Source organism: Wyeomyia smithii, chromosome 2 (genome assembly GCF_029784165.1).
Source record: "Wyeomyia smithii strain HCP4-BCI-WySm-NY-G18 chromosome 2, ASM2978416v1, whole genome shotgun sequence".
NCBI lineage: Eukaryota > Metazoa > Arthropoda > Insecta > Diptera > Culicidae > Wyeomyia > Wyeomyia smithii.
Genome location: NC_073695.1, coordinates 171,220,927 through 171,241,378, shown reverse-complemented (window position 1 = coordinate 171,241,378; position 20,452 = coordinate 171,220,927). Strand labels below are relative to the sequence as shown.

Genomic DNA, 20,452 nt, shown 5'->3' with positions numbered 1-20,452 from the left:
TCCAATATGACCTTAAGCGTTTCATATAGACGTTCGAAGGAGTAGCTTGGACGTTTTTGCGACGCTTCTTGCTTCGCTTCATTTGACGCCTCAGTATGTCAGTAGCCTAAGTCAAGCTCTGGATATCTCTTTAAATTTCGAGGAGGAGTCATCGAATGGCGTTGTCGTAAACAGCAGTCCGTTGCTCTGTCAAGAACCGAGGCCGAATACGTTGCGTTGGCAGACTGCCTACAGGAGCTTCTATGGATTCAGAAGTTGATGAAGGACGTGAAAGGCAGCTTGTTTCCCCAATAATCGTCTGGGAGGACAACCAAAGCTGCATCGCTCTAACGAAATCGGACCGGAATGAGAAGAAGGCGAAGCATATCGACACAAAATACAGCTTCGTGAAGGATCTAGTGCGCGAAGGAGTCGTGAAGTTGCAGTACTGCCCCTCTGAGCTGATGGAGGCAGACTTGCTAACCAAACCGCTACAGGCGGTGAAAATGAAGAAGCTACGAGAGGCGATTGGGGTCAAACCGACCAGCGTTGAGGAGGAGTGTTGAACCCACCGGCTCGACTGGTTACATATCAGTGAAGACTGGCGTGTAGGAAACACTGCCTGCTTTGACATATTTGTCTATTTCCGTTGTGAACAAACAAACTCAATAAATCATTCTCTTTCTTATCATTACCTTCTACCGTACACACGTGTTTTAACTACGTTCCGCATATCCTAGTGCTTTTACCCTGCTAACAGTATCATCGTGACGAAGTCTCACGTGTCATTGGTATAAACCGTAAAGCGGTATAAACCGTAAAGCTATGAAAACTGGGTTGGTTGGTTGTAAATTCTGCTAAAACGAAGTACATGTTGGTGCCATGATGGGGAATCATTTGAAGCAGTCGACGAATTGATTTACCTGGGAACATTGGTGACGTGCGACAATCAGACCGATGTCATGGCAACAGTTTCCTGAAGCCGCCGCCGATGATGATGGCGCTACTGTTGGAAATATGGTCATAAGCTCCGTTCATTGTGCCGCATGTGTTACTGTACTGATTTTTTGTGTGCTTCGAACTATATTGAATGTAGGGCTCTCCGGAACGTGTTGAAACATGTTTGAACGTGACCATTTATGTCCTGCACAAAATCCATAAAACGTTCAAAACAAAACAATCGTTTTTCACTTTCTGCATTTCTTCACACCACTTGCAGCAACAGTTGATCTCGCATGGACGGTGCTTAATCAGCTGTTTCGCGAGCACTGACAACCTTTTTACGTATAATAGAGCCAGAGAGCCAGAGAAAAACGGCTTCAAGCGGAATGTATGGGGATGACGTTCGTGACAGGGATGTGGCGACAATGAGGTTAGCCGTGAGATAAAGAGGCGGATAGCGGTCGCAAATAGGATCTTATCGAGTAATCATTTTTTTCTACAAATCGTCCAATCATTCGGCAACATTTTTGTAAAGATTTGATACCAACGAAAACGTATAAACCGTTTTTAAAAATTTTAAATCCGAATAGTCTAAATATCGGTGAAAAAGTCTCATGAGTCCTTTAGTTTAAAACATATAATTGTGATATAATGTTTCACCAGAATCAAAAATGTTCGTTCCAGATTCTAGCATTTGAGGACTACTTCGCTTCAAATGGCAAGGTTTTCACAAGTTAGTGAACATACAATTTTTGTTATGCTTAAAAAAATCCTATGAGTAAGTTTTTCGTACTCCTTGACAGTTTGTTATGTTGAACTCGTAGCAGTGTAAAAAAAAAGTGTTTATATTTGTCGTTGGTGTTTTCAAACTTCACTTTGTTTGATTTGCGAGCTCTAGTTTTTCACCCGTGCAGAAAAGTGAAGCTTTGATGTAGCTGGAAAACTGAAAACTGAATACTCATAGTACAACAGTGTAGTGTAGTTAAAGGTAACTGTAGAAACGAATTCGACATTAGATAACTCAATTATAAGTACCTATGTCTTATGTATGTAATTAGACTGCCAAAACACCATTTGCCGTACCTTAACATATAGTACACGGGGATAGCAGCACCATGGGATAGATTTTTCTTATGATTTACGCTGTCTTAAATGACAGTGGATGACGCCGGCTTTGAGTGAAAAGAGCTCGAAATATTTCAAGCGCGCAATTTTTTCAGTGAAAAATTTCTCAAATCGTTACACTGCCAGCGTTACGCAAGGTAAACACGTGCCGGTGTTTTTTTTTCTGTTGCAAGAGAGCGCATTCTCTTGGCTACTGCTGGTTTTAAAACTTTTTGAGTTCTACTGTGGTTAGACGAATGGTATGCTTCGATTGATTGTTCTTTCTAATAGCCTTGAATAAATGTGTCTGGGAAATGCACTCGTTTCAGATGATACAAAGACGGGTAGCTGATCTAAGAAGCCGTCGTTTATTTATGTGTATCTTGCAGAAGCCAAATTTACTGCTGATTTATGCAGCGACTCAAAACAGACAATTCCAGTTTGCTGGTTTCCGCGAGCTCGCAGTTAGATGATTTTTTCCGCGCTCTGCCATTCATCTTCGCTTATTTCAGCATCATCCAGTGCCGGTCATGATGCTGTGATCGCGTTTATTTTGAACGCGCGGCGCAGTGCGCCCGTGCATCCGCTCTATCAGTTGACATTTGACTTCGAAACGGTTCGGTCGAGTTTTTTGGAATTTGAACTGATTCTTTTTTTTATTTCGTTCGTCTGTTAAGCGTGACGTGATTGTTGTTTCCATCGTTCGGCACTGGACATGGGCTCGCTGTGGCGCTTATTATGAACTAATTGAGTACTCTTTGAGACCGCTGTAAATCACTGCACAATTATTTAGTTCGAGTGTGCGGCAAGTGAAGGAAGATTTTGTGAAAGAGTTACTTGCAATCGTAGTTTGCAGATAGGGTCCTGGTGATTTGTCAGTGCGTTAGATTATAAGCTGTAAATCAAAAAACAGAGATTAGAATTTGTTTGAGTTCAGTGGAAATTTCAACTGTACAAAGGTTAGTGCTTAATTTAACAAAGTATAATATAACGAATGTCAAAGTGTTTAACATATAGATGAGGAAAGAAAAAGTGTTTAACATACCTATTGTTATTAATTTGTTACGATGTATAGTGCAATTTTTTACACAACCAATAACGGATTATTCTCACCTTTATTAACTGACCTATTAGTTCGAACGAGAGCAAACTGTTCGTGGATGAAAAGAAAAAAAAGTGTATCTTCTTTTTCGAAGCGATCGTAGTACAACTCAAATATTATTCTATTTTAGCATCGCTCAACAATTCTAGCGTAACTTTTCAAAGCGACCTAAGTAACAATGAGAGGTTCTCTCCTCTCTTACGTTGGTTAGTAACTACAGCGTCATTATGAAAGTTTTTTACGACTTCTTGTCACAAATCGGAAGATTACAACATTGCCCAGCAAACTACGCATAAAGTGTCATGGAAATAATAAAAATAACTTAGTTATTGATCAAAAAGAAAGTAAACAAAGAGATTCTCGTAATGTTACTTAGGTCCTTTTGAAAAGGTACGCGAGAATTTATGGTTAGCACAATCAGGTGAAAAACGAGAAAAGTTGATGTCACATTACGGTATTCATTCTTGAATGGTTATGTACGATTGTCGAACATAAAAAAGAAAAATTGCTCGAATTTAGAATACTCACTTGTTCAAATCTCTTTTAAAATAGTTATTAAGCTTGAAACACAAGAAGGTACCCAATGACAATCAAAGGTGCACCTTGGAGCTCTTTTGATTGCGGTGAAATTTCAGCTTGATTATCTCGAAATTGTTTTTTATTTTTTGTTTTGCTCTTGTGGTTTGCACAGTAACGCAAAAACTGATAGCGCGTATTTACGCAGGAATCGTTTACTATATTTTATTCTATTATATTATGATGATGTAGCAATTTGTGTTTTATTTGTATTGGAGCACTCTTTTCCGGAAGAAGGAGGGGTGTCAGACTACCTTAGAAATATATCTTGCCCTCAAAAACCCTCGTAAGTCAAAATCCAGAGAAGAAGGGGGAATTGAACTTACATGTAAACATTAATTATTACTAAAACCATCAACATGCCAAATTTCTTTTTGCTTGATGGGTTCTCAAGTTGTGCAGAAATTTGTGTTTTATTTGTGCTAGAGCCCTTCCATTCAGAGGAGGAGGGGCCTCTAATCATCCTAAGAACCTTTCCCGGCCTCGAACCCCTCGCATACAAATTTTCACGTCGATCGGTTCAGTAATTTTCAATTCTATAAGGATCAGACAGACAGGATTGCATTTTTATGTGTTTAAAAGATGATTCAGAATTTTTAGAAGCTCACTTAGCGCCTTCTTCAGTGCTTATGGATGGACTGCTGAGGAAATAGCGAACCCTTTCAATTTTTATAGATAAGTATGTAAATGAATGGGACAAATTTTTAGTCAGAGAATGTAAACAACTTGCGTTAGGTAGAGGATCGTGCGGCCTGGTGATCCATGCTTTTTCGGGGAATTTTGGTAGACATTTCTTCCGACAAAAATCGTTGCAAACCTGAATTACAACGATTAGCTCACTTTATAGTCAGTAAGATAGGTGTAAGATTAGATTAAGGTTTAATTTTAAATTCCTGTTTTTTTCTTGACAAGTAGGTTTACTATTTTCCTACAATTATATTCACTTAACTGCGGAAGCAATTACAATCTTTTAATGAAATAAAGCTTAAAATATATGTAATAGTGTTGATATGTCACCGTTTGTGGCAGAACACACAATACAAATTCTGAATAAATATTAGTAAATAATTAATTTATCACAAAACATTCCCCCCTATTAAAAAAAAGGTAGACATTTCAAAAGCCATGAGAAGTGATTACCTTGATCTCTTAGCTTAGCTTAGAGCTTAGTTTTGTTTGAAAATTTCTAAACTTTCTGCGACATCTAATTTCCAAGGGGATGTTACGGATCGAACTAGACTAATATTGTCGGTAGTCATAGGATGATCTTCATGAAAAATATGTTCGGCTATTTTGGATCTGAAGTGGTGAGTTATTCCCTTTTCCAGTCTTTTTTAGCCTTGATGAGTTCTGAAGTATGTTCCTTAAACCTGATGTCTAATTTTTTTGGTTTGGCCAATGTAAACCTTAACCACAATGTGGACATTAGGGTGGGACAAAAAATAAATGTTAGCTCCCATGCGCTTTTCGGGCACCTAATGGGTCCTATAACAACTGTGTAACTTTTCAGATCGATCAGTGGAACTATATTTTTGCGCCCGATTTTTAAAGTTTCCATACAATTTTACATGGGAAAATCCAGTTTTTCAATACTTATTCTCTAGAGATGTCCGATTACTTCCTAAAAATATATCGATACATGATATTTGTAGGAAGTTCCTGGGAAAAACTCTTCTGAAGACCGTAAGGCGCTACAATAGATTTGTTTATTTCGTTTCGCACCTTCGATTTTTTTTCACACGTGTATCTGAAGAACAGGCGCAAACGGGGAGGCTAATTTTCTTCTTTTAAAATAATGCAGTAAAAAGGAAAGCTATGCTATAATATTCTACGGGGTATTGTCTTCTAGATATCGAAGTGTAGATAAAGGTACTGCAGCCAGGGCGCATTAATCAGGTTCCAGAGAGCATGTATATCGGAAAATTCCTGTACATGCGAGATTGGGATTTGAATTTCCTTATAATTTGGAGCCTTCAACCAAGAAATACATTAGGGAGTAAACGAGAAACAATTTTGATACTTTCCAATGTTTAAAAAAAATATGATTTACAGAACGAGTGTATTTTAAGAATATTGCAAAATATTTAACATTATTATGAGTCCAATTTTATAGCATTGTCAGACAAATCTTCATAATGGCCATCATTTAATGACGTCGATTCAATGTTGGATATGATTGCGAATTTTGCAGCAAAAAATTATTGAGTTGAAAAAAATCGGTGAGAATTTTCATTTCCAGAAAATGGAAGTTTTCGGAAGTGATTTTTCTCTAATTATCATTGACGATTCTTTTTCATAACTGTAACTAAACTACCGTATCAATGTTGATAAATAAAACTAACAGAAGTATTCTATGCGATAAAAAATCGTAAGTGATTATCCGAGTAAGTGATTTTTTCCATCCTTGTCCTTCGGTAACAATTCACAGTCTTGCATCAATTAGAATTTTTGTTTGTTTGTTGAAATTTTCTCTAAATGGGCATTAGAATGGTTTTAAAATACTGATAGGTGATGGGAAATAGGTTTTCACGCATCTTTGAGTAACCTCTTGTATCAATTGAAAAACATTTTTTTTTCTGAAAATATTTCCAAATGGGCATAAGAAAGGTTCAAAAATACTGATAGGTTATGGAAAATAGGTTTTCGCACATCTTTGAGTAACCATTAACATTCTTGCATAAATTTCAAAAATTTTTTTGCTTCGATATAACGTAACGAAAATAAAAAAAAAAAAACAAAAAAAGTCTTGCTTGAAGACGCTATTTTGTTAGTTCGTAAGATAGTAAAACATTATGATCATGCACCACGTACTGGCGCTAGCGTGTTCCATGAGATTTTAAGTTCAAGAATAGCGAATATAATTTATTTGATTTTGAACGTTTAGGAGCAATATCATGAGCAGTGCTGAAAAAAATCACCACCTATAAACTCAAGCAGACTGATACCAAGGCAGCCTTTACGTCAAATATCTCTTCTATACACAAACATAAATTGTACCTAACATGACAACGGTCTCTAGACAGACCATCGATTTTCGATGAACACATTTGTTGGTATTCATTCCTTAGTCAAAGTTCACTGTCGTTTGTATGATGTCAAAACTGAAAATCATTTTCACCTTCACGGAACTGAAATCGAATACTACTGTTCGTAACTTGTACTGAATATTAGAATTGCGTTGAACGCAAAAGGCAATGTCAATTTCTAGATAGACATTCATTGATAAATAAAACATAAATAATCAACTGAATAAAAACAAGTAAATATAAGTGATTGAATGCATGCACTATTATGATTATAAAACGATGTTTTCTAGAGAAAAGTTTTCTGCACTGGTTTATCCCGAAGTTTAAAACAAAGTTTAAATACTAATACTCCACTGTCAGAACTTGACCTTTTTTTTTAAACAGACTTTGCAACCAACCGTTATATATACAAGACAATTTACAAGGCTAGTGTTATGATCCTACTGATAGTCCTACTGATCCTACTGATTCGCGGCGCGTATGATCTGCAACCGACTGTCTTACATCAGCTCTAAACATATAAAAGCATAGCAGCGATCATATTATTATAATTTATGATATTCATCGAAATTCATCAACTAAGTCATTACGTTATTTTTTATAAATGATATTTCTCGTTTGAGTTTTACCATATACTACAATTACAAGTATAAATGAAACTCAATTTATTGAACACCATTGGTATTCAAAAATATTCAGACTTCCTTGTGTAAGCCGTGTTTAAACGCTTCGAAAGGATGCTTAGTACGGAAATGACATATGAATTTCCCGACGTCCAAAACTGCTTGGAAATGGTTGCATCCGCTTTCGACATCAATTTGACATCGCCCAACATTTCCATCACGTGCAATGAACGATAACGTAATGTCCTATAACGTACGCTTTCCTAAAACACGGGTTTTGATGTTAAAGCACTTTTTTGTAACGTTCAAAACTTGTAACCAGTAAACATACCTGCACTACGCTTCCTTGTTCTGATGTCACCATTATCACAAGAAAAGCTTCCACTATCGATACTCATTTATGTTTTTTTTAGAAACGAAATAAATATTATTCAAAAACACTTTGATAAAAGTCAGCACCGCCAAGCGAAATTGATTTTTTTATTCTTGAGTTTCACTTTCTCGGTTGCTACGTTTGAACTGATGGATGAACCGATCCGAAAATCTTCCGTTTCATTATCTCTCATATTGTATGTTCACTTTGAGACGCCGAGTAACGATGAACAATTTTGTTTATATCGTATATCAGGTAGTGAAACCGATGGTCATGGTAACATGTATCAACTACGCGCAGACGTTGCAGAATTTCATTGTTAGGAAACTCAATTGATAATTTTAACCACTGATCATGAGGATCCATACAGTGGGCAAAGTATGATTCCTCTACCCAATATGAATGTAATATTAGTTCCAGCCGCTAGGTGTCACCCTGCTCACGTAAATACCGACATTTGAGTGTTATTAGTTTTGCTAAAATTGGAAGTTGCAATTTGGGGCTTCAAAATGGCATCGAGCAAAATTTTTTGTTTCAAGGCGTTCGATTCAGGAAGCATTGTGGAAAAAAGATTTTAAAGTGGTGGAGGATTTTATTAGGCTATTTTCCTCTAAATCGGGAATTATTCATCTAAATTCAAATATCTCAACGTTTTATGCATTTATAAGACATTGAGCATTAAAAAGTTGATTTCAAAAATATCATATCTTCGCATTTTTTTCATAATTTTGCATGAAATCTCTTTCCGAGAAAACAAAACTTTTAAGGCCTGCCGTTAAACGGCATCCTGATGCTCCTGTTCGTGAATTACTATCCGTCATCGCTCCCGCTTTTTGGCATTGAATATAGTTATCAGTCTCTTTTCAAAAGCTAATCAATCTTTTTTTATAGTTTCATTGTTTTTTTTATGAATTCGAGTCATTGAATCATGTTTTCATTTTTTCTGCTATATGACCCAAAAATCCTAAATAAATGAATCGCCGGTTTTTTTACTTTTCTTTGCAATTTTCTTGTTTTTTTGTAGTCAAATTTTTATTACCTGAATTCCGGGAAGCTGAAAACCGTTGGGGAATGGACGCTCTATTTTTTATTTAGTTCACTTTTATACGTCTATGACCACAATCTTTGTGAATAGAACTCGTATGCCAAGTTTATTGGGAATCGGTTAGTCATTCAAGAGTTAGGGCATCTTCAGCGGTGGTCCAAATCGTTGTTTTGTTCTATTCTTTTGGAACAAACTCAAATTCACTGCTGCACCGGTGCACAGTGGTCCAATAAAGTAAAAAGTGGAACCTAATTCCATAGCGCCCTACACCTTCATCCTAGCTTAATAAAGTCTTCGGAACAATTGTTTGTATGAATGACCCGCATAATCGCAAATTGTGAAAAAGTGTGAAAAGTTTACTATACTAAAAATAGATAAAATAACTTTTTTGTGTTGAGAGATAGAAGAATAGTTTATTCAGCAAAGTTGTAGAAGATTTAAAAATTTGAAACTTTGTTGAACAAATAAAAACCCTATCTTGTTTTGTTACAAAGCCCCTTTTTACTTTATACGTTCTTAAAGTTATCGATATATATGAGTTATATGCTGAAATGTGCTATAACTTTGTAAGGAAAAGTCCTGGAGATGCGTGGTCTTCAACAAAAACGTGTGTTTTGTATGCCAAAATGCTTCTTTGGAACAACGTTTTCTTGTAAAATGTAACTAACAAAAGTTAAGTACAAAAAACTAACTTGGAAGTGACTTTCATAGAATGTACGCTGTAACTCTGTACCCAATGAAGATAGGAATTTTATTTGTTCAGCAAAGTTTCATATTTTTGCACGTTCTAAAACTTTGCCGAATTAATCATTCCTCTATCTCTCAACACAAAAAAGTTAGTATTATTGATATATGAAAACCTACTGTAACATATGCTCGCCGTACTGTAATATGGGTGGATTGGGACAAATGGAACCTGAAGGAGTTTATAGTACTTCAGCTTAACTTCAAGGAAAAGTATCGACATCATGATTCCACTTGCCCCTTTTTAACCTATACGTTTTTGAAATAATCGAAAAAATAAGCTAAAATATGATATAACTTTGTAAGAAAAAGTCCTGGAGATATATGACCTTTGGCAAAAATGTGTGTTTTGTATGCCCTAACAATTCTTCCAAACAATACTTTCGTGTGAAATGCAACTAACAAAAGTTAAGTACAAAAAACTAACTTTTAAGTATGTTCCATGTAATATACTTTATAACTTTGTACCAAAGGAAGATAGAATTTTCATTTGTTCAACAAAGTTTCATATTTTGAAATCTTCTATAACTTTGCCGAATAAACTATTCTTCTTCCTCTTAACACAAAAAAGTTAATTTTTTTTTATTAGTATAGTATAGTAAACTTTTCACACTTTTTGACAATTTGAGATTATGCGGGTCATTCATACATAGGGATACCATCTGGTCAGAGGTACAAATCAGGACATCTATTTTTTCGGCACAAATTTGATCCAAATTATTTTCATTCTGGTTCAAACTGGTGGTATGTTATTTGCACTTCAAAATGCTATTCGGTTGTTAAATTATTCAACATGTATCTCGAACGATCCAATTTTATCAAGCAACTTTGAAATTTTAGGAATTTGTATGTCCCCAAAGAATTCAGCACACGTAAACTGTTTAAAATTAAATATAAAAATTGTCAAATGTTTAACACTATTCACTTTACTCAGACTTAACCAAAAAAATAATTTACGAAGTGAGCGTTGTGTGGTCAGGTATCGAGATTTATCAGAATCATTCACATTATTGAACATGTATCAAGATAGACAGGTTTAATATCTGATCTCCCAGATATTTCAATTCTGCATTATAGATTTTTCCTGATTTTGGGACCGATTACAAGAAACGAGGCGAGCAATTTGCCACGCCTAGAGTCACTGACGAGCTAAATGTTGTATTAGGAAACGCAAGTGAAACTTGGCTGGTGACAGCTAGAGCGTCCATTTCCCGACTGTTCTTAGCTTCCCGGGATTCGGGAAATTTTAATATGATTTCCCGGGAAATCCCGGAATCCCGGGATGTAAAAGAAATTTTGAAAGAAACGTAAAATAACTGCAATTTATTTAATTTAGAATTTATTTTTGTCACATAAAATAAGAAAAGGAATCGAATTCCTAAAACAATATAAAAAGATGATCAATTCTCGAAAAATTTAATAAAGTTCATTAGTTTGGCGGGTAATTTTTGTTTCACAAACTGCATCAACGAAGATCCTGCAGGAGGACTACTTAGCTTCGACACTTCACGAGGATTTGGGTGTGTAGTTACCGCTTCTTCAGAGGATAGTCGTTTTATGGTGATTTTGTGTTGGTTCTGCAAGTGTCGTAAAAGTTCACTGGTAGATGAACCCTTGCACGAGAGTTGCTGCGGACATTTCAAGCATTGCGCTTCGTTATCGCCGGGCAGCTTCTTGAAATATTGCCAGACTCCCCATTTCTGCAATAATGAATAGTTAACTGTAATAATAGATTTAAAACTGCTGCTGGATGACAGACAAACCTTTCTCAATACGATTTTTCACGACTTGTTTTTTACGGCGGTGACAAACTATTAACTGTTTTCATTCAAGTGCGGAATCTCTAATTAGAAGTTGAAGAAGCTGCAATCAAACTTATAAACTACGATCGCTTGTGCAAATCCGTTCATATTATACTTTCCCCAATCTAGTCTATGTGTTGTAAAACAATGGATTCTTTTCATTGGTGCTACCATTTCTCCTACTCCTTGCGTCGTGGCGTGATGATGAAATGATGAATAATGAGAGTGCGTTGGTATGGCATATTCCATTCTTCAATCCTATGAACTACGATCACTTGTGCAAATCCTTTCATTTTTTACTTTCCCCAATTTTGTCTAATGTGTGTAAAACAATGGTTTCTTTTCGTTGGCGCAAGCATTTATCCTACTCCTTGCATCGTGGCGTGATGATTAATTGATGAATAATGTGCGTTGGTATGGAATATTGTGCGTTGGTATGGAATATTCTTTTCCTCAATCGCATTTACTATAAACTACGATCACTTGTAAAAGTCCTTTCATATTGTACTTTCTCCAATCTAGTCTTTGTGCGTTGGAAGAATAGTATTTTTCGAATCGTCGCATGATGATGAAATAAATGTGCGTTAAATGTCTTCTAATGCGCAAATCGCATTTCTTACACGAACCAAAATATATTAGAGGGGAATAAAAGTGATTCTTGAGCACATGGCTATACAATTTCATTCACCATTACACCAAAGTGTACAGAGTCTGTAATTTTAAATCGATTTTTCAATATTTCTTATTGAAAAAAATACTTCCCGGGATTTGAATAACTATTTCCCGGGATTCGGGAATTCCGGGAAATTGAAAAGTGTCTTGCCGAGGTAATCGTTTAGTGTGCGTAAAAATTATCGAATTTCCGTTTGTTAAATATTGAGTGCTTTTCATTATAACAAGTCTCATAAACTGATAGCATGTGGTATTGAATTGTTGACAATGTGACAGATGTCAGCGGTTTAAACAACAAGATATACAACACCGGTGCGGAGAACGAAAAGCTGGTCTATATTAGCTGGTTCTAGTCAGGTTTCGCTGGTGTAAATCTAGTATAAAGTTGTTTCAAAAATAGACCACCGCTTAAGATACCCTAATTGTCATTAGATGCGCAACAACAGCATATGCAATGCATATTGTTTTGGAGGCGACATCCCAAGTAAAAATTCTATAGCTACTTGGTTTTCTAACGGTTTTATCACAGCAATGAATATTACCAACGGTTTTATGGCGGTTTAACCTGTTGCCAAAAATAGCAAGTCGTAATGAACACTGATAGCTGTCAATAAAACTCTAAAAAAACTTACAATAAAACCGGCAAGAGTGAATGCGATTTTGTTTTATTATTGGTTTTATTTTTACTATCTATTGCCCCATAAAATCACTCCAGCTTGCTGTCATATAACATAGAAACCAGTTTTGTTGCGGTCATTCAAAATCTAAAAAACTACTTGTTGGCTATGAAAAATATCTCATAAAATTGTAATAAGTGCCCAGTTTTAACCTGTCAAACATGTAAACAAATATATGCAGGCAATGATATACATACAGGTGAGACAAAAGTGGCTTAGTTGGTTTAGTGTGATGCAGAACTCTGTCGCAGTCTCCGTAAGATGTGTGTAAAATGCTTTAGAGCATCTTGCAGCGCATTTGTGAACATTGATGACGTAGAACTCCAAAAATCTAATAGAGTAACACGGCAAACTTAGTATTAGTACTTAGTACTGTTCGGTGGTTTTTTTTTTAATTTTATCGCCAATTTTGTCTTGTTTCGGTTGAAAATAATTTTCTATGTCGCTAAATTATGCGTCCTTAAAATAAGGTAGGGGCAAGACACTATTGATATATTTCGAAATATATTCAATATTCAATTAAACCAAGTATGTATCGTTGCATTTTTCGTGCACCTCTCTATTTATATCAAAGCTCGTTGATTTCTCATTATCGTCGGTGTGATGTCAGATTTTTCATAAAAATAAAGTTGTCTAGGCCCCAGGGATTTACCATATTTTTCTCTAATGATACAGGCAATATACAATAATAATAATACCATATTTTTCTCTAATAATACAGGCCGCTCCTTAACTAGGCTTATTGCAGCTACGATTGAAACCAACTAATTACCAACCGCGCCATATTTTTATGATCTTGAAACGAAAATCGAATCGTCGTCTGACTAACAAATAAATTGAACATCCAAAGTTGATTTTGATCTATCTCTGTAGTAAAGAACACGGTTAGATTTTTTTTTTCTGAAAAACTGAGCTGAAACAATCCAATACATTTTTGCTAACAATGAAATCATTTTTGTAAGCCCGTACTATTTTGATAGCGCATAAATTTTAAGCGCCTATGTTCTCAAAATGCATGACAAAATTTCATGCGCATATGCTTGAGAGCTACAAAACCTACCAAAAACCCCTCTTTATTCCTTATCTTTCTACAATATCACCATCAAATAAAATCGATTGCACGATGATAACCAATTGGTCATGAAAACCGCTAAAAGAATGCAATACGACTTGAATTGTTACTTGGGATACGTACTAGGAATAATACGTAGTATGCAATTCATTGATATAGGTATCGATATACGATAATATCTAACTGAAGCAATTTATTTCATACTGTATTATAACTCTAAGCCTTAAATCGTAAATCAGTCAGGTCTCGGCATGATATACGATTGAAAACTCACTTCTGCGCTTGATAATAAGCATTGTACAGTCAGGTTTTTTTACGCGGTTTTTTTATGAGGTACGTATCCTCCGCGTAAAAAAAACCTTACTGTATAAGATTTCGATTTCGTTGAGAATTAAAGTGTTCAGTTTTTTAATTTTAAATATTTCTATTAGTATGAAATCTGTTACTGCGCATAACGTGCTATTTATTTCCCTATTTTGCTATGACAAACCAATTTTGCATATTCATCATCTCATTTGTTTAGAATTTAGCGCAACGTTGAATGAAAGGAAAAATTGCTGGTCTAATTGCAGATCGCTTTCAAATCTGTCGTTCGAAAAATTACCTGCGTGTGAAAATGACTGACCAACAGTGCGAAACGGTGTTTCTGATCATACAGAATAACTCTGTTCTTCATGTTCAATCAAATCAAAAGCGGTCGTTCCGGCTCGATTCGCAAATTTGCGTAAAACTCTTCTAAACAACGTAGGTTATCGTTAAATAACTCATTTGGACATAATATGTTGAAGATCACTTCCGCTCGGCCATTTCATCAGCAGCACATGTATGAAAGCTGTAACCTTGTTGCGAATTATCGAGATCACTTTCAATTTCAACTACGCGAGTCGAGATGCGTTCGCTCACAGGTGTATGTTCACGTTCAAGTTGTAATGATCAATACAATGGCTTGAGAGAAGAAACAAAACAGAACAGAAAACACCAGTTTTTGCTTTTTTTTTGCGATGGTTATCCATCACCGGCAGCAGCGTCGGTTAAGGTGAAGGTATTCAGGCTGTCTGGCCAAGCAACAGATCATAAAAGTGGGTCTAAAAGCCGGCAACAAAACAAAAAAGGTTTGGCCCTATATATCATGGTATGATCTCATAGTTATTCAAATATTGACGTTTATCTCACACCTGTTCCAAACAGGATCGACAAGGAAATAAAAATTTGCATCCCACTAATCTTAAAAGCACACAATAACCGAAAAGAAGATATCTTTGACAGTGACCTTGAAGACGACCGTTGGTTCGTTTTTGATGCTGACACATTAGGAAGTTGGCTCGAATAAGATTGCTATCTAGATGCCGATCATTGCGATTCAAATTAGCTGAATTCGGCATTTGCTATCTCTTGACACTGCCCTGTGATCACACATAAAGGAGTTAGCATTTGATGTTTGATCGATCGATGGACGCTGGCTCAACGCATGACAATTAGTTAAACAGGTTTTGACCCAATCTGTGTTAGTTTCGGTTTGCATAGAATGTTGAAATAAGGGCTTAGGAGCGTTGACTTTAAGGTCTAACGATACGTGGCTAATCTGATTTAGGGAGTTAATTGATATTAAATCACAGGCTAGTGGCCGCAGGTCAATACCGTACGGCTTCGTGTGCTGTAAGTGCTTAGGAGTTTCAACAGTTTGGCCTTCCAACGAATTCTTACAGTGGCAAGAAATCCACGATACGTTTGAATATATGAATATTTTCAGGTTATATTGCTTTTTCCCTCTTATTCTCGTTCAGAATTTATAATTCTGTGTTCTACCGTCTTGATCAAAGGCCATCATATCACAATCGACGATATTATTGAGCAACTTCAGCAATAGTATCTGAGTTGTATCGAATGCTCTGTTATAGTGGTCAATTCATACTTCTCAAGTGAATAATTTGTTTTGCGTCACACAGCATATCCGACTACATTATGTTCATTGCTGTAAAATCTCTATTCTTTGCAGTGGCAGATATTGGATGTTAAATTCCGGTGCCAGCACGAGCGGCCGGATGACACGCAAAAAATTTCGCCACCGGCCTTTGTCGTTGTATTCTATCTCTATCAGACGGTGGGCAGACATAGTTTCCTATTGAATAGTTGTAATTTGGTTGGTTTCGACCGTTCTATTGGTATATTGCGACTATTTGTTTACGTTGGACGAAAGTACAACTGGCTTTGGTGTAAGTGAACATGGTGTACGCGTTTTCTCTTTTTATTAATATTGATGCAGATTTTTGAGTTGATGTATTCCAAACGCTGTACAAGGGCGGCTTCCCGAAGAAAGGGTAATATCGGACAAAATTATTTAGAATTCACCGAGAAAATGTATTCGATACAGAATGTTATATTCGTTCAATAAAAACACAAACTATCTACAGAGTTCCAGTTGTAGGCAAGTTTGGCATGATGCTAGTGCAAAATCAAAGTAAAAAATTTCAAAAATGTGTTTTTTTATCTTTATTTATTATTGTTTGAAATAGTGTGTTAATAGTAAAAAAATATTACTTCAATCTGGATAGAATCTCCAAACTGATGAATTGATAATCTTAACCACAGTATCACCGTTAGCTTTATTTAGTAAAACTGATTTAATAATGAGGACAGCTAGGCAAGACAATCGATTCTGCGTGCAGATATTACAAAGCCACCTTTGTAATATCCATGATAAGAACTGTTTGTAAAGACAATAACAAACCACACAGAAATCAACGTGATCTCACACCTGAAGAACGAACCGTGTGGTTCGATCAACTTTTTTGAGATATTGATAACGTCTGTATAAAAAATAGACTTTTCCCGGCTGGTGATAAAAAAAAACCAAAAAAAAAAAACTAAGACAGATTGTTGAATTTGATAAATTTCACATGGCAGCTTACCTGCAACAAAATTCTGCGCCCTTACGAGCGGCGGTCTGGCAGGAACCTTCGCTATGGCGGACGAAAACGTGCGTGTAGGCATGTTTTTGAGTTATTTCTTTGTTTTATTTGTCAATTTCTCCTTAGTTCTCTATGGTAACGTGCTTTGAATGCGTACTCTTCTAAACGAAGTAGCTTCACTGTTTTCGCCATCAAGGTTAGAGTTCGACTGCTGGAACTGTCATTTATTTTCTGCTGACTTATGGGTTACAAGGATTGATGCTGCATGGGTAGTTTCGTCATTGCGTGTGAAGGTAAAACTATGAAAAATCGGCAATTACTTACTTTTTCATGTAAACGTTAATGAATTAGGAATGCTCCAAAATTACATTAAGACAGTGATTTTCACGTGGGGGTTCAAATACATTTTGATGATTAACGAAATAATGATGCGCGATGTACCTACTTCATTATCCCTCTGGATTTTTTTCGAATGAGTCGAGTTGAATCGAATGAAAAAGTCAGTCAACAATGCAATTCGAGAAGGGATCTGGCGCCTCTGAACTATAGATGCGCTTTTGTATCTAATTGTTTTATTGCCTACGCTGCACTGATTGATCGTATAATTTGTGCAATTTTAATAGAAGACACCAACACGGTTTTTTACACGTTGTATTATGCATTAAGTTGAAAATTGGAGTTGTCGACTAGCGACATTCGATTTTACTCTCATATCGTACATTATACTTAACGTTGGAAGAAGTGCGCTGCATAGCGCATCTGATTTGCTATACAGCGCATTACTTCTGACGTTAGGTATAATGTACGGTATGAGAGAAAAATCGAATGTCGCTAGTCGACAACTCCAGTTTTCAACTTAATGCATAATACTGTTGCACGAGAAATGCGCAAGCGAAACAATATACACAATATGTAATTCAGATTTGCTCTTTAGTCGAATGACACGTTTGAATATACAAACTTGCGACCATTTCCATAGAACATTTAGGTATTTTGGTGCAGGTCTTTAGTTATAGCGAAGAAAATGTTTTCCAGCTGGTCTTACTTTGAGGAACTGGGGGCAATAATTTTATAATTTGATCAAGTAATTTTACGTTAGCTGCTGAATAACAAGACCTTTGTTCATGGAAAAAATACTTTACAGGTACCTACATAGTATTGTTTTATGCGGTTTAAGTTTACACAATTTTTACGCGGATTTTGGAATTTACCAGAAAAATAGTTTCGTTACGCGGCATGTGTTCAATGGTTTTTTATTCTTAAATCGTTTATTTACAGATGAATTTATTTAATCCAATTATTGAATATACACCGATTTGACCTAAATTTTTCATATTTTTCTTGATCTACGGCACGAAACTTTCTTTTTCCTAAATTTGGCACCGCACCTCCTACATCGTTATAATCCCAATTTCCTCTAACTGCAACTTAAAAAAAAATCAGTTCACATCAAGCAATGAAGAGTTCAGATATTGAAAATATTCAGGGCTGGCGTCATACTATTTTTCCGAGTGGGTACTGGGTAATAAAGAATAGGGCAGATTCATGGGTGGCCTTCCGGCAATTAACCGGAACGATCGCCATTGCGGTCGAAAACATGCGTGTGGGCATGTTTTCGAATTCTTTCTTCGTTTTATTTTTCAATTTTCGCGACAAGATTGTTGGAGTAGATCTTACGCTTCAGTTTTGCCCTGGAACTCTTGAAATGGCGAGCTAGGGGAAGCCCCATCTCCTCCAACGATTGCTTCGAGTAGTGGGCCGACGGAAAATCCCGCCAGTACACCGCGTTTTTGCCTTTATGGTATTTCTTGATGAACGACGCAACTTTTGGTAGGCACTTCTTACTATAAATTTCCCCGTTCACGGACAGTCCGGAGCGAAAAAAAAGCGACTTTGATATCCCCTTCTCGCTGATTGTCAGTCACAGCAGCAACTTCTTGGGGAACTTGGTGTGACAAATGAACTTCATTTGACACACCAAGTTCCCCCACTTCCCTCGTGGAGGAAGTAAAATCCGAAGTGCCCTGCCAGTCGTTGCCATCCATGTTCGCCAGATATTTTTCACAGCTTGGCCGGTGGCACCAACCTCCGGACCAAGCGCAGGCAGCGATGTAGCCACTTTTCCTTTGGTCTTCCTTTTCTGCATCCTTTGGAGCTTCTTATCGCTCAGGGTCGTCGGGCGTCCGGAACCGGGCTTTATTTCGATGCTTTGATTCTTGTCCAACAGTGCCAAGATATTGTAGATGCTGAAACGGGCTTATCCGGCATTCACAAAGTGTCGCCCGATATCCGTTTTCTACGCCGACGTTAACGCTCAAACAGTTAAGGCTCAAACGTTTTGTATTCTCGAAAAGTCTTTATTCAAAACTTAAACTTAATCAGACTTCTGGTAAGACTTCACTTACAGCAGTGAATGTCTCACTTTTTTGACCAATGAAAGAAATGCACAAGAGTCTTCTGCATTCATTGACGCGCGTGTTGATTTCATCAACAAACAACTGTCAAACCCCAAAAACGGACATTTTCCCGAATCGATTGAAATTTTGTTCTCCTGATTGCAATTAAAGGAATTGCCGATTCCGGTAAGTGATTTCAAATATATTCCAGGAATGAAACAGAATAAGAACAGTAGAGCAGATACTCGGCAATTTTTTTGTCGACTTAATGCTACTGCTGCAGTGTCGAAATCGGATACATGTAAACCGGATGAGCAGTAGACTGGGACACAGTTGTATGGTAAAAAAGCGTTGGTGTAATTTTTTCGCTCCCTACACTTTTCGTGTTCCTTATGGGTCCTGTAACAACTGTGTAACTTTTCAGATCGATCGGTGGAACCCCTGATTTGCGCCCGATTTTTAAAGTTTCCATACGATTTTATATGGGAAAATCCACTTTTTCAAAACTCATCCTCTAGAAATTTCCAGTTGGCTCCTAAAAATATACCAATACATGATATTTGTAGGAAATTTACCTGGGGATAATTCTTCTGAAGACTGTAAGTCGCTACAAAATTTGTAGAAAAAGTTATTCACCTTAAACTGATCGAATGTCTGACGAACGGCTCAACATTGAATTTTTCCAGCAACACTGCTGCAGCATGCTGCTGTTGCAAACTCAACAACGTGAAGAGAAACAGTTTCGCGTATAATTAAGCTTGTAAGCGTGATTTTTTGCTCATAGTATCTTCAGAGAAAATGCTTAAAATATCAATCCCCATGTTTTCAGAGTATTCGTTGTTTGATTTATACCCCTAAAAGTGAGAAATCAGCGTTTTAAATACCCCTACCTAGTGAAAAACATTGGAGTTTTGCAAGTTGTTTTCTAAATACGATGAAATTTTTAGTAATAATTTCAATAGCAAGATAAACTGTATCAGCCCAAAGATTCAAAATGAAGTTATCAAGTTCACAAGTTGGCAGCATCTGAAATCAAATGCCAAATTTGTGATAAAATACTTGCGGCGGGAGTATACATCATTATAGTCGACGAAGCAAGATGTTTCAAGGAAGAACAAATGGCGGTGGTTGTGCGATACCCCGATGACTTGTGTAGGGGAACAACGGGCAACACGGACAGGGCGAGCAAGATGGACCGTTGCTCATTTCTATATAAACCATTGAAATTAACACAAATCAGTTATGCCAGTTACATACCAACAGGATCCTGGGAGTTTCGAGATATTTTGTAGATTGAAACAATAGTTAGTTATTTGAGAAATGATCAAAATAAGCTCACCCTCAACAGCAAAGCAATGTGATGTAGTTTTGTCCGTGTCGAATTTAAGCTTCTGCTTCGGTAAAACTTCA

The 20,452-nt window shown here is 36.5% G+C and overlaps 1 protein-coding gene across 2 annotated transcripts in view; it reads left to right on the top strand.

Moving 5' to 3' along the window:
* Positions 1-2,606: 2,606 nt before the first annotated feature.
* LOC129723607 (acidic phospholipase A2 PA4) overlaps positions 2,607-20,452 on the top strand; it is a 47,066-nt gene continuing 29,220 nt past the window's right edge. The window contains exon 1 of one of the 2 annotated variants that reach the window (XM_055677931.1): positions 2,607-2,984. The gene's annotated coding sequence lies outside the window, so the exon portion shown is untranslated. The remainder of the gene's footprint in view (positions 2,985-20,452) is intronic. The other variant, XM_055677934.1, reaches the window with a different exon arrangement.